At 42.1% G+C, this 15274-nt stretch overlaps 1 long non-coding RNA gene and 1 pseudogene across 3 annotated transcripts in view; one reads left to right on the forward strand and one right to left on the reverse strand.

The window, feature by feature from the left end:
- LOC123780514 (uncharacterized) overlaps positions 1-15274 on the reverse strand; it is a 119078-nt gene that overhangs the window by 74290 nt on the left and 29514 nt on the right. The gene's annotated exons all lie outside the window — the stretch shown is intronic.
- LOC123780594 (zinc-regulated GTPase metalloprotein activator 1F pseudogene) lies at positions 10087-11225 on the forward strand (annotated as a pseudogene).

Raw genomic sequence — 15274 nt, forward strand, 5'->3', positions numbered from 1 at the left:
CATATCCTTTTGGGTACCAGATAAAATTGATTCTATCTTTCCCAAAGAGCTATACATAAACTATGGAAATTGAGTGCTTATCCAAAATTGACAGTCAAGGTAGCCATGCTTTTCCCCTCCTCCAAAGTTCTGAGGATTAGATAAGAAATCAACAAAAAATCATATTTAAAAATCACAGTATTTCCCTAGGTGAAGAAGAAAAGCCATTACAATACATCATGAATTTCTATTTCAATCTTGCCTGAAAATACCAGCTGTTGTCAAAATAGATGGCACATGGGATAAATACACTTTTATACTTGATTTTAACCAAAAGGCCAAGAAGCAATAAAAAGCACACTTATGAAAGAAAAACCTGTTACTTGTGTAAAGGGACACCCATGTCTCAAGGAGAATATAGACTGCCAACCACTCAATGCTTCTAGCCTAAAAGAAATCAGGCTTCCGTGAAGGAGAAGCAGTGGGTAGAGACACTGTAGCTGCCTGGATGTGAGCACAGGCTTTGAGTCAGGTAGACAAGGGTTAAAATCATGGCTCAAATAAATACCCACTATGTGAGCTGGAGAAGAGCACTTTAATCTCCCAAGGTCTCTGTTTTTGCATCTGTAAGAAGGGCATAAGAATATCTATAATTTACAGGACGACTATGGGATACAAAAGATAATGCATATAAATCAATTAGCAGGGTCTTCTGGGCCACAGTGATGCTCCATAAATGGTTGAAACAAAGTAAAACACGGCAAAACAAACATACAAAAACCAAAAGTGGGGGGCAGGGTAAGGAGGATAGATGCACAGTACAAAGCCGTATCGTGAGATAATAAATGGGATATGTGTCTGAGGGTAGAGAAATTTACTGGAGCTGTTGAGTTGGAAGAACAAAGGAGGAGGCTGGGGGAGGGAATAAAATTCCTGAGTAAAGGGCTGCATGACTTTGGGGTGGCCTCTTCCCTTCTTGAGCCTCAAATCATAGGCAGTAAAATGGGAGTTTGGGACTGCATGATCTCTGGGTCCCTTTCAGCTCTAAAAGTCTGGGAATGTGTTAGCCAGAGATCACAGTGGGCTGAGGGTTTCCTGAATTCCAGGGGATGGCACGTAAGTTCTGTCCCCTTTCTTAAGATTTTATTTTTAAGTAATCTCTACACCTAACGTGGGGTTCAAACCCACAACTCCAAGATCAAGAGTTGCATGCTCCACTAACTGAGCCAGCCAGGCACCCAGGTCCCTGTGTTTAGATCACTGCTGCACACCTGTGTCTTAAACTAGTCTCCTTCCAGAGTCCCATTCTTCAAACTAGGACTAGGAATGGACCAGGAGGCCAGCAAGAGACACACTGTTCCCGTGTTGGGATAGATGCTGAGTTTGGTCCTTTCCTGTTCAATGATTGTAGAAATGGGAGCTCTAATGAATATTCAATGACTAGCTACAATACAGTGTGTGCCGACATGCCTGCAAATGCCCCATGTGCTATTACAGACGTCTGGAAGCAATAGGTAAAGCACAAGAAAGAGCTGGCAGGGTCCTCTTAAGTAACCACTCTGCCTCTACTGACTTCTTTTTCACATTCCTTTCTCTGCCTGGAATGCCCTTTTTACCCTTGATCTCAGTCTCACTGCAGAAACTCTTATGTATTTCTTTTAGGCTCTAAAGGTAAGGCAACCTCCCCAGGAAGTCAATTATTCTTCCGTCAGATAGATGCAGTCAAGGTCCCTCTTGAGCACAGTGTACTTCTCCACTGGCATTCACTGCATTCTCGTTCATGGTACAGCCCCTGCCCAGAAGCTTCTTCCAGGGTCCAGGCTTATTTATCCAACTGTCTGTTCCAGAGCTCATGATATCTTCCTGTGGAGTAGAATGGTTAGGAACTCTGGGGAGGGCCAATCCGGCTCCATCCTGCCTAACTGGGTGATCTTGAGCAAGTTACTTACTTCTTCATGCAGTTTCTCACCTGTAAAGTGGAGGTAATAGTATTCCCAATCTGGATCAGATCCCTTGTTAATGCTTTCATGGTATTTTATGTGCTTCTTTCCTTTGTAGCACAGATCACCAATGTAGTTAAGTCACAGATTAAGTAGTTAACACTTTCATATATGTCTTCTCTGGTAGAATACAAGCTCCATTGAAGCAGAGACCACTTCTGCATTACTCGATGCTTTATTTCAAGTTTCTAGAAGTTGGTTGACTAGTGAATGAATGAATGAATGAAAGAACATATGTATGAATGAATTATATTACTTGCAATATTCTCTACCAGATGCTTAGTCCCTTGAGGGAAGATTGTATCTTTCTTATCTTTATATCCCTTACAGTGCCTAACGTGGAATAGGTGCTGAACATGAAGCAGAATTTAATTGAAGGGCCCTCTCTGTGGAGGGGAGTATACTTGGAGAACAGTGAGAATTCTCCCCATAAATCCCCTGTTCCCTTGAGGTAGACCAGTTGTCTTTCTGCTATTTTCAGCTCAGTTTCTCCACCTGCAAAAGCAGAGTAATTGGCCCATGACATGAAACACTACATCACTAAACCTCAGGCTGTCAGCTCAGAACCCAGGGCAAACCTTGTCCAGTTCCCATGACCTCACTGAACAAAATCATGGGGCAGGGTGGACCCCACCCTCACTGTAGCTCACTGGCATGAACACACAGCCGACATCAGGGCTTGGACTGTCCTTGCTTATGCAGTGGAGTTGCAAGCTCAGCCACACTCAAGGGTTTTATAAGAGATATTTGTGTTGACTGGTACTGAAGGCCATTGCTTCAAGTAAACCCACCTCAGATATACTGAATCTCAGAATCTAGACTTAGAGTACATGGATTTTAAAATTTTGTATCTGCCATACCCAAACATTTGGAAGTTGTTATTTATCATTCTCTTATATAACTGCATAGAGCACTGCACCCAAGACCTGCAAAAAGTCTAAAGAGTCGTATATATACAAAGCTACAAATATATGGTTGTAGATACATTTTCATTGAAATATACTTTATATTAAACATGGCGCTATGTACACCAAGTAGTATAAATGCAAACATAAACATGAAACAGACCCAACTCTCAATGATCTCACTGACAAGCAGGAGAAATGGTATCATAACGATAATTCATATCAATTAGAGTATCTTTGGGTGCAAATAACAACACTAATTCATACTGGCTTTAGTAATTCAGAAATGTAGCAGCAAGTCCAAGGGTGGGGTAGGTTTTAGAATTGGGTGAGTTTGTGGCTGACAATTTCATCAAGAATCCAGGTATTTTCCATTTCTCTGCTCTGTGTCTTCAGCGCTGCCTTCTTCTTCCGTTTAGGAAATTACTTTATTCTTATGTGCCAGTTCCACATATAAACATCTGGACATGACAATTTCCAGAGGCAAAATGAGGCTATCTCTTCTGTTTTCTCCTTTGTAAACCCCCTCTCCTATCATTGTACAGACCTGAGTCACATTCCTATCTCTACCCCAACCACTGGCGAAAAGAGTATGGGACCATAATAAGGATTTATTCCTGAGTCTATGATTGTGGTCAGTGTTCCCAGAAATATGTGGAAGGGGTAGACACCAAAACCTAATTGAGGTTCTAGAACTCGGGGCAAAGGGAAAGTAGATGGTTGGAGGGCAGCAATCATTTATTTAATGTCAACCTGGCATTTGATGTTATGCAACTCTTTTCATACCCATTATCACTTGAATACAAACTCCATGAGCTCAGAGATCTGTTGTACCTTTTGTTCTAGGGTATATCACAGAGAAAATTCCTCACACATAGTAAATACTTAATAAATATTTGTTGACTGAATGAAATATTAACTGCATTATTTCACCCACATGGAAACAGAAGTTGAGAGTGGTTATGCGGACTATCCAGTCATCTAGCCATGGAATTTCAAAGAAAGATTTAAACTCGTATTTGCTAGACTTCATATCCAGTGTTTATTTGAATCACTTTGGCTTAGCTGCCTTATTTATTAGAGAGGTATGGATAAAGTGTTCTGGCATCTTCAAGGCATAGGTATTGATTCTTACAGACTTCATGGAGAAGGGAGAAGGCACATATAATTTCTACATGGAGTTCTCAATGCACACATTCATTTATACAATAACAAGTAACTCTTTCTTGCTGGGATCAAGTCCAAAATTCTAAATTTTCATGCAATAATTTTAAGTACATAATCTGTATATGAACATAAGAAAAACATTTTTCTTATTTTTTAAAAAAGTCTTTGTACTATTTTCAGCTGCTGTTTTTAATAACAACCCATTGGATTTTTTTTTTATCAGTTTCTACTTTGATATGTCAACATTTGCCTTAAGTTGTAATGTGAGATTGGCTTCATAATCTGGAGTGGTGTGCCTGGGCCATTTCATTCACCAGTATAGTCATTCAACAGCTATTTATTGAGTATATCATGGGCTATGTAATGTTCTAAATGTGGAGGACATGCAGGGAACAACACTGGCCAAGCCGTCCACTTGTATACTCTGCCAGGTGGTGGAAAGAGCTATGAAGAAACTCAAAACAATGGAAAGGAATAGAAGCCCACGATGGAGGGGGAGGAAAGGGATGCTATTTTATACACAAAGTTAGAGACAGCCTCTTAGCTAAGGTGATATTTGAGCAGTCTTGCATGAAGTCAGGGGGAAGAATATTCCAGAATGAAAGAACAGGAAGCACAAAGTCCCTCAGACAGCGGAATGCTTGATGTTTCTGAGGAATGGTGAAGAAGTCAGTGAAGCCAGAACAGGAGGGGGTAGAATGATGGCAGGAGGTGAGGTCAGGGGTCCCCAGAGCACGCTAATGAAGGTTCATGGGCTTGGAGGCATGGCCCACTGCATGGGTGGTAGAGGAGTATGCATGCCCCCTCAAACCAGCCTCACTGAACTCCATCTGGGGGAGAGGACACACCAGCAAAGGCCATCATGTAATATCCACACGCACAAATGAAATTTGAGACATAGTGGTAACCAGGATGGACTGGGAAGTCAGAAATTCCTATGACATAAGCCAGGTTCTATCATGTACTTGCCACACATACTTTGTCCCTGAGAAAATTATATAACCTCTCTGAGTCTCAGCTTTTTCATCTTAAAATATTAGGATCATACCTACCTCATTTTCCTGTGAGGACTAAGCAAAATAATGCATGTGATGCAATTAAAACAGTGCCTGGCACATAGTAGGTGTTTGTTAAAGCACACAATTGTTATTACCATCATCATTACTGCTGTTGTTCACTGGTACTTGCTCAGCATGGCAAACACTCTCAACCAGGGTAGGTTCTTCCCAGGCCAACTATTCAAAACTGGAAAGAGTCTTCCCAGAAACAAACCATGTGCACTTGCAGAAACAGCAATGATGTCCCTTAGTGAAAGTCTGGCAGTCCCAAGAAGCAGCTGAGAAGCTGGCATCCCTCCATGTGAATGAGCAGAAGACGGCCCACCTGAGCCAGGTGGAGGGAAAGAAGAACAAAGCACCCTCTTTGACAGCCCTGGGGCACTGCTGCCTGGGATTCCACACCTAATAAGCTTTTTTTTTAAAATTTTTTATTATGTTATGTTAGTCACCACACAGTACATCCTTAGTTTTTGATGTAGTGTTCCATGATTCATTGTTTGCATATAACACCCCGTGCTCCATGCAATATGTGCCATCCTTAATACCCATCAACGGCCTATCCCAACCCTCCACCCCCTTCCCCTCTGAAGCCCTCATTTTGTTTCCCAGAGTCCATAGTCTCTTATGGTTCATTCCCCCTTCTGTTTACCCCCCCATTCATTCTTCCCTTCCTTCTCCTATCGTTCTCCCTGCTATTTCTTATGTTCCATAACTGAGTGAAACCATATGATAACTGTCTTTCTCTGCTTGACTTATTTCACTTAGCATAATCTCCAGTCCCGTCCATGTTGCTGCAAATGTTGGGTAATCGTTCTTTCTGATGGCTGAGTAATATTCCATTGTATATATGGACCACAGCTTCTTAATCCAGTCATCTGTTAAAGGGCATCTCGGTTCCTTCCACGCTTTGGCTATTGTGGACAATGCTGCTATGAACATTGGGATGCATATGGCCCTTCTCTTCACTAGGTCTGTATCTTTGGGGTAAATACCCAGTAGTGCAATGGCTGGGTCATAGGGTAGCTCAATTTTTAACTTTTTAAGGGACCTACACACTGTTTTCCAGAGTGGCTGTACCAACTTGCATTCCCACCAACAATGTAGGAGGGATCCCCTTTCTCCACATAGATCTTGGATACCAGTCTTTTATCTGTAGTGTCATTTGCAAATAACCTCTCCCATTCCGTGGGCTGCCTCTTAGTTTTTTTGACTGTTTCCTTGGCTGTGCAGAAGCTTTTTATCGTGATGAAGTCCCACAAGTTCATTTTTTTCTTTTGTTTCTCTTGCCTTTGGAGATGTGTTATGAAAGAAGTTGCTGTGGCCGATGTCAAAGAGGTTACAGCCTATGTTCTCCTTTATGATTTTGATGGATTCCTGTCTCACATTGAGGTCTTTCATCCATTTGGAGTTTATCTTTGTGTATGGTGTGAGAGAGTGGTCAAGTTTCATTCTTTTGTATATAGCTGTCCAATTTTCCCAGCACCATTTATTGAACAGACTGTCTTTTTTCCACTGGGAGTTTTTTCCTGCTTTGTCAAAGATTAGTTGTCCATACAGCCGAGGGTCCATTTCTGGGTTCTCTATTCTGTTCCATTGGTCTATGTGTCTGTTTTTGTGCCAGTACCATGCTGTCTTTGTGATTACAGCTTTGTAGTATAGCTTGAAATCAGGCAACGTGATGCCCCAGCTTTGTTTTTCCTTTTCAACATTTCCTCGGCGATTCGGGGTCTTTTCTGGTTCCACACAAATTTAAGGGCTGTTTGTTCCAGTTCTTTGAAAAATGTCATTGGTATCTTGATCGGGATGGCATTGAAAGTGTAGATTGCTCTGGGTAGCACAGACATTTTAACTATGTTTCTTCTTCCAATCTATGAGCAATAAGCTCTTTCAGGGCCCTCTCTCAGCATCCCGGGAGCAGACTGTTTTCCCTGCGTGTTCTCTGAAGAGCCAAATATGACTCACCTGAGCTGCACACCTGGGCTTGTGGTTTGGGACATGGGAGGGCAAAGGAGGGGGAGCTACCATAAGGCCCGGGAGACCTTAGTATAGAAGACCCCAAGGCGACCTGACTGCAAAGTTTTCTTGCCTCCCTACCCTGCCATCAGTAAGGATGAAGGGGGCCCATTTGTCTTTTTTGGAGGGGGGGTGATTTGTCTTTCTTAAACTCTATCCAAAGATTCTCACCTTGTGGGGGAAAATGATTGTACCTGGAGGACTTGGGGTGTCAGGCGGGAAGGTAGGGTGGATGGGGCAAGCAGGAAAGATAAAGAGAGGTGCCAAAGGGGTGCTGTTTGACAACACATCAAGGCAACATGGAGCCAGAGAAAGGCATCTCATTCTGCTTCCGGGTCCCTGGCCCTTCTTTTCTGACCGGAACAGGGCAGATGGACATAGTGTATTGCTGTTGCACAGCGTAGTTGACCAGCACATGCCTCAGGCAGTCTTTCATTAAAGCCGTACAGTGCACCAGACCCCCATGTCAGTCCCCTGGACTCTCCCCAACCAGGACTCCTGCTTAGCCCTCCCGCAGCGCCAAGACAATCCTGACTTCTGGTGGTTTCCTTTCCACAGATGACGCGTTTTAACAACTATCTGAGACCTCCTGTGACAGGCTGACACAGGGCTAGGCAGCAGGCTGTAAAGGTGCAGAAAACTGCACCCCTGTGTTCACACCCCTCGGAGTCCAGCCTCACTCCCCGCGGCTGCACCGGCTCCCCCTCCCACAAACACTTGCCCCCTGCCACCAGTTTAATAGGCTCTTTATGAAGCTTTGAGTTCAGCCTCAGCACTACCACTCGCCAGCTAAGTGACCTCAGGCAGGAAACATGTTCTCCTAGAAACTGTTTTCTCATCTGCAAAATGGGAATAATCCCTCCTGTCCCAGTTACCACAGCTTGGTTGTTGTGAATCCTAGAGACAACAACAGAAGATTTTGAAGAAATTAAACATTATATAGAACCCAGACATCAGAAAGGGTTTTAAATTCCTTAGCTGGTAGGAATAGCAAGCCCAGGAGGCTTCAGGCACAATGGGATGCCCCCACCAAGTCATCAAAGGTGGGGTTCTAGAAGGCTGCAGGGTCTTTCTCGGCTTTATTCCAAAGTGTTGGTTAAATTCCTTGGCCACTGGGAAGGGACTAAAAGACCATCCAGAACCAAAGCGAGTAGCACCAAACAACCGCACAACTTCCTTCCCGTCTCTCCTCAAGTGACTTGTTTTTACTGGAACCCAGTTTCCTCTTCCTGTCTGGGAAACTCTGTTGACAAAGACTAACTCTTTAAGGAAAGCAAAAAAGAAAGCTCTTTCCACCAGCCAGCCTTGGAATTTCACCAGGTTATCCTCCTAAACCTGAACCAAAATAGTCCATGACTCATCATGTGAACTTGGGGGGACCTGTGGGGAGGGGGGCTTCCCTACTTATCTTCCCAGGAGAACACATCCTGCATGTTTGCCAATAAAAAAGCAATCTGTAGGGATGCCTCTGTAGGAAAACAAATTAGGAAAATATTCATTTGGGGAAAACTCCATCTCCACTACTCTTGTTTACAATATCTAAGCTCCCCACAGGCTGTCCTCAACCATCTTCCTGTCTTGCACTTCCGCGCACTCCCTGCTGCATCTGCTCATCCAACTCAAATTTTCTTTCATTGCTTACCGCTCCACCCCCAAGGTGACAAATTCCTGGTTGTGTGGCCCCAGACATGACTCTTCAAGCTTTAGTTTTCTGACCTGTACTATGGCTAATAATGGTAGTAATGGCCTACGATGACAGAGCTCGTTGTATCTGCCACCCTGTGAAGGAGTTATGAGGAGGAGCTCCTACTGCCTTCATTTCACAGATGACGACACTTTATCAGGTAAGTAATTCACCCAAGGTAACACACCAGGAGCAGAACCAGAATCAAAATACAGGCAGTCTGACCCATGGTTTTAACCAATATTCTACACTCATTGACCCAATTCATCAGCATGTTTTGAAGGTTAAAAGAGATAACCGGAAAATGGTAAGCAGTGAATAAATATTGTTATATTATTGAGTGAAAATATATGTCAAAGCACCTGTTATCGTGCCTGATTCATAATGGGCCTTCAACTTATATTAGTTCCCTTCCCTTCATCCATCTTCTCCAAGCAACGCCCCTGACCATGATCTTCCCTCAGGCAGCCCAGAATGTGCTCTTTGAAGGTTATTCATGAGACAGTTATACCACTCAATAAATCTTTTCCTCAAAATAGAGTCTCCTGAGGAACTGAATCATTGACAGGAGATCTGTCACTTTCTAGATGGTGTTTTAGCTCAAAGGTACTAAGCCATGGACACAAGTACCATCAATGCAACACAGAGTTTCTGTGATAGTTTCTAAGAAACCCTGATTCTTCACGAGAAAGCAGGGTTGTTATTTTCCACAATGGAAAATAACTCCCAACAGAGTAATATTCTTGTATTGACCCACTGTCCTCTTCTTTCTCACTTTATCAAGGATAAAGAAAGGCATTATATAATGATGAAGGGGTCAATTCTCTAAGAAGAAATAACAGTCCTGAATGTGTATGCATCTAACAACACAAGGCAAAAATTGATACAACTGCAAAGAGAAATAGAAGAATCCACTATTATAGTTGGAGACTTTAATACTCTTCTATCAGAAATAGATCCAGCAGGCAGAAATCAGTAAAGATTCATAATTCATAATAGTTGAACTCAACAGTGCCATCAGTTAATCCTTAAGCTCACATGGAACATTCACCAAGATAGACCACACTCTGGGCCATAAAACACACCTTAACAAAATTGGTGGAATAGAAAGCATACAATGTCTGCTCTCAGACCCCAGTGGAATTAAACTAGAAATCAGTAACAAAAATATAGCTGGAAAAATCCCAAAATACTTGGAGATTAAACAATACACTTCTAAATAACACATGGGGGTCCCAGCTCTTGAGCTAAGGGAGAGGCATGCTGTGTGGCTGGCTGGGATGTTACAGGCTATTGGATCTGTGGATGAGGAAGAGGAGCAGGCAGAGAAGAACCATCCTGGATTGGTCCCCACTGAGACAAAGGAAAGAGAGGAGGAGGAAAAGTCTGGCCCTACTGTTAAGATCCCAGTCACAATAATCACCAGGTATTCAGGTGCTAGGAAGACAATACTTTTGAACTCTATCTTGACAGAGCAACATAGTAAAAGAGGAGTAGTTATTTTAAACAAATTTGGGGAAGGAAGTACAGTGGAGAAATCCTTAGCTGTCAGCCAAAGTAGAGCACTCTACCAAGAAAGGTTGGAACTTACAAATGCAGAAAGGAAAATCTGATGATATGCCATTAGAGACCACTGGATTAGCAGATCCTGGGCTATAACTTCTCTGTTTTGAGCTGATGATGAATTAGGGATTGATATTTATCTTGCTGGGACCATAACTCTTACAGATTCAAAATACGGATTAAAACATTTAGCAGAAGAAAAACCTGATGGCCTTAGCCATGAGGCTTCTAGGCAAGCTGCTTTGGTAGATATCATCATCATTAATCAGACTGGGTTTCACAAGAGGATTTATGCAAATTAAGAATGACCATTAGATCAATAAATGGACTGGGAAAAATTTTTAAAAACACAAAGATCAAGAGCTGATCTCTCTAATGTACTGGATCTCCATGCCTTTGACAGTCTCTCTGGAATACGTTTGCAGAAAAAACTCCAACACTTACCAACCACACAACCTCACCCTGATCAGAGCGTTATCACAGTCACATTTAAGTACCAGGAAACATGAAGGAAGAAAGTCGAACTGTATTTATTCAGAATCTTCTGTGGGAGAAGAATGTGAGAAACAAGGGCAATGACTACATGGGGCTGGTGGTGATCAAAGACAAACCAAAAGCAATGATCATCCAAGCTGTCCACGAGCTCTGTGATCTGGAGGAAACCAGTGAGTTGGAAAGAAGATGCTGAGACAACAAATCGATGGGTTCTTATTGATTGGAATTTAGACGAGTACATCCTTCAATAACTACTTATAGCTACTGTGACGGAAACAGAAAAGTGGGGGACAACACATTTCAAAGAAGATCAAGTTTGCCCATAACACTAGAAACATTTCTTATCTAAAGGACTGGATGATACTGGGTGTATTTGGAGCATGTATTCTTTGCATTCCTTCTGTTATGAATTCCAGTATACTTTAAAATAATGGTTATTTTGCAGAATATATAAAATATAGTGAATAAGTACTGGAAAACACTTGACATTCATACAATAAAATATAATGTCCTCTGGAAAATAAATAAATAACACATAGGTCAAAGAAGAAATCTCAAGAGAATTTAAAAATATTTTGAACTAAATAAAAATACAACTTATCAAAATTTGTGAGATGCAGAGAAAAGTGCTTGGAAAAATATTTACAGCACCGGATACCTGTATAAGATGAAAAATCTGAAAATCAAGTATCTAAGCTACCATTCTGGGAAAACTAGAAAAAGAAGGGAAAAAAAGAGCAGATTCAAACTATGCAGTTTTCACTTCAGAATTCCATCTGTGTTGGCCTCCCTGAGCTCCAACCTCGAATCAAGGAGGCTCCTGGGCCCCTTTCTCCAGGCAGTAATCTGGGGCAAGCATTGATTGCTCTTCTCTCAGGAATCACTGACCTGAGTTGCCAGCTGCCCCACGTCACATACTGTGTCCGTTTCATACTTATGTCTGGTATTTAGTTGTTCAGCAAGAGAAAGTAAATCCAGTACCCATTAGTGCATTGTGACCAGAGGCAGAAGCCCTATCATTGCTATTTCAGGGGGAAGCCCCCTTCCCACTGCCTTTGTCACACAATTAGCAGTTGGGCTGGCCTCACCGTAAACAGGCTAACTGCTGTATGAGAATCACAACTATGTACCACGTGGGGACCCATGTGTTTTGCCTGCTTGGTTTCTCATGTATCATCAACAATTCACAGTTTGCATGTGTGTGGCCATGTGTGCCATGGAGGCAGCTGCAGGCAGTGCACTGGTAGCAAAATGACCTGAACAACTAGAGGTTACAAAATTCTTTCAGGTTCTGGACCCGTGTGATCACAGCATATATATTTAGCCCCAGCTTCTATTACATCAGTGGTTCCGTGGCGGGGGGGCACACATATGCATACTGGGGCTTGGATGTGGGTGGCAGCAAATCAAGGCAAAAATTTCTATACAGACTACCATTTTGTAACCTACCTTGTGACGTGTGCCACATAACTTGAAATACGTTATGACTTTTAATGCTCACAATTACCCTGAAATATAAATGTGATTCTTAGGCTCACTTTACAGAACTTGAGTTCAATGATAGGCTCCTCAAGGTCATGCAGTGGATTTGGGATGGAGCCAAATTTTGAACACACAGCCATCTCTCTTCAAAGCCCTGTGTATTTAATCACTATGGTCTTCTGGCTTCTAATTTTTTTACTTCCTGTACTGCCTAGAAAGATGGTCAACACATGGCTAGGCCTCAATAAACACTTTTTCATTTACTGAATCTTTAGGTATATTACCTTCAAAACTATTTTTAACGTGCTTGTTGTATCATCTGTAATTAATTCAAGCACAGTGCCTAGCACACATTATATGTTTATTAAATAATTTTTGTTTTAATAAGCAACATTACATCTCAATTGGACATAGTGCTAGAGTGTGACGACTCACGTTTCATGATGGGTGGTATGTGGTATCCCTATTTGCAAGCATTATTTGCTGTTTTGATTTTATAAAGAAAGGTAAAGCATAGCTAGCAGAAAATAATAACTGCCTCTGACCAACTCTTTGTTTTTAACCCTAAAAGTCTAATTACTCAGCCCAAGAGGCACTAACTTCAGTACTACCTATTTCCTTCTTGCACAGATAAATTGTATCACAAATTGGAGAGAACAAACACCCTCCTGAGTGTTGACAAACCTGGAGCAAGGAGAAAGAAGGGAAGTGAAACTTATCTTGCTTCTCTGGTGTCCACTCACTTTTATCTTGTTGAGAGCATTTGAGTTGTTTTATGGAGAAGTAGTCCTGCCCCACTCGCAACCTGGTCCTGGAGGTTCACCCCATCCTCTCTCACCATTACCTCCAAGCTCCACGAGTGGACATATGACCTCCCCCTGACCTTCTAATGTATCACCCAGCTGTACAGCACAGTGAATGGTGTTGCACCTGATTTGTTCCATTCTATATTTTATCAGAATTAGGGGTATGATTTAATTCTGGGACCTCCAGCAAAAAATATTGGGGAAGAAAAGTTTTTTCCTTTTCTGGACTGGAACCTTGTAAGATAGAAGCCCGGAGCTGCTGATAGCCATCCTGTCACACCAACATGGAGCTGGCCTGAGAGGGTCACAGAAGAAAACTGTAATTTCTAATGATAACATTTAGGCCTATAGAACCAGCCTCTCTTGAGCCAAAATCCACTCAAAATCATACAGGTAGCCTAAAAAATTCCCATTTATGCCCAAGCCAGTTTGAGTTTCTGTCATTTATAATCCAGGAGCCCTAAGGAGGACACCAAATAGCTCCTGTGCCTCCCTGGCCTGGGAAATATCATTTCACTTCATGGTCACAAAATCCTTAGGAAGTATGTCTCAGTCTTCGCCATTTGATAAGTAGGAAAACTAAGACCCAGAGAAGTTAAGAAACTAGGCACCCATGACTAGGAGGTACTTGAACTTGGATTTACTCCTACCATTCTCTGGCTCTAAAACCTAGGTCCTTCCCACTACTGAATACAGCAGGAGCAAATTTCTGTGATAAATCACCCTGTTCTAGCTGGGTGTGTGGAAAGCACACTAAACAAGAGAAATGGATTCCTGGATTTTTTTTTTCCTTCTTCTTTTTTTTGTTTTCTTTTTGGCCTGGCTCACCATACCTTTCATATGACCTTGAGCACTTTTCCTTTCTAAATCTCAGGGGCTTTTTTTGTTTTTGTTTTTGTTTTTTTGGTCTACAAAACCATAGGGTTTGGATTAGATACTAATGAGCCAAGTTCTTTCCAGCCCTAAAAATGTAAAATGTCAATTCTTGACTATTTTCCTGGAATTCCCAAGTTAGGTACTTGAAGAACCAGACATTGAAGCAAGCCAATAGGCGAAGGTTCCCTCCATGAACCTTCGCTCCTAATTTGGTCAAATGGATGAGGTATGTGTAATTAAAACTGCAGAAATAACAAGCTTCCGGCCAAGTTCTACCCTCACTTAACCATACTCTTGGGGGTTGATCTTGGGGCTGGGGGGGGGGGGAGCGGATGTTGAACCCAGGGTGGAATTTGGCCTGATATGTGGATTCTTATAATTTCCAAATGATGTCAGTGCACTTATTTGAGAGACTGAGAAAGTGCTGAGTTTAGTCTATTCGACTCCATAAAGAAAAACTGAAAACCGCTGGGCTAGGGCCAGTGTCGACCAATGTTATCAAGCCAAAAACACTTTTGGCAGGGCAAAGTCATTCGGGGACGACAGTACCCAATTCATGTCGATTTATGGTTGTGGCCTTTCTTTCTGATTAATAGTTTGTTCTAAGATAGGGAATACCAGCCCTGTACTTGTCAACTGGCTCAGAGAGAGTGGATCTGCTAAAAAGTTTCATCATCTGTTGATCCCAGAACCACTGAGGTTATAGAAATTTCAACAGCAGCTAAGAGGGGCCAGAGCTAAGTGCCCATTCAGAGGAGTCAGCAAGCTATGGGAAAAAAACCTGTCTAGTTAATGCAACTCAAAATAGAGTTTTGATTCTGGTCACACAAATAATGGCTTTGCATTCTTCTTTCTTTTTGACTTTGAATTGGCCTCCCTCAGGGGTTCGAGGCAGAGTTTTGATGATACTAAGATGGTATATGTGCAGGAGACCCTAGGATTCCAACATTCTACCTTATCACCCATCCCCCACCCCAGGCAGTTTCTTAAGATGATAAAGTATAGTAGGGTAAGAGGAGAGAGGGAATGACAAGGTATGTGCAATTAAAGGCGGGTGCCCTAGGTTCAAATCTTGCTCACTCACCAGTGAGAAAACCTTGGGCACTTTTTGGAAAAAATTGGAAAAAAAAAAAAGGAATAAAAATAGTACCTTCTCGCAGGGTCATTATGAAAACAAAATGAGTTACTTTATGTAAAACACTCACTGTTTGGCACATAGTATGCACTTAGTAAATGCTAGCTCTTA

The sequence above is a fragment of the Ursus americanus genome, chromosome 17 (genome assembly GCF_024610735.1).
Source record: "Ursus americanus isolate L20-20 chromosome 17, mUrsAme1.1.p, whole genome shotgun sequence".
In the NCBI taxonomy this organism is placed as follows: domain Eukaryota; kingdom Metazoa; phylum Chordata; class Mammalia; order Carnivora; family Ursidae; genus Ursus; species Ursus americanus.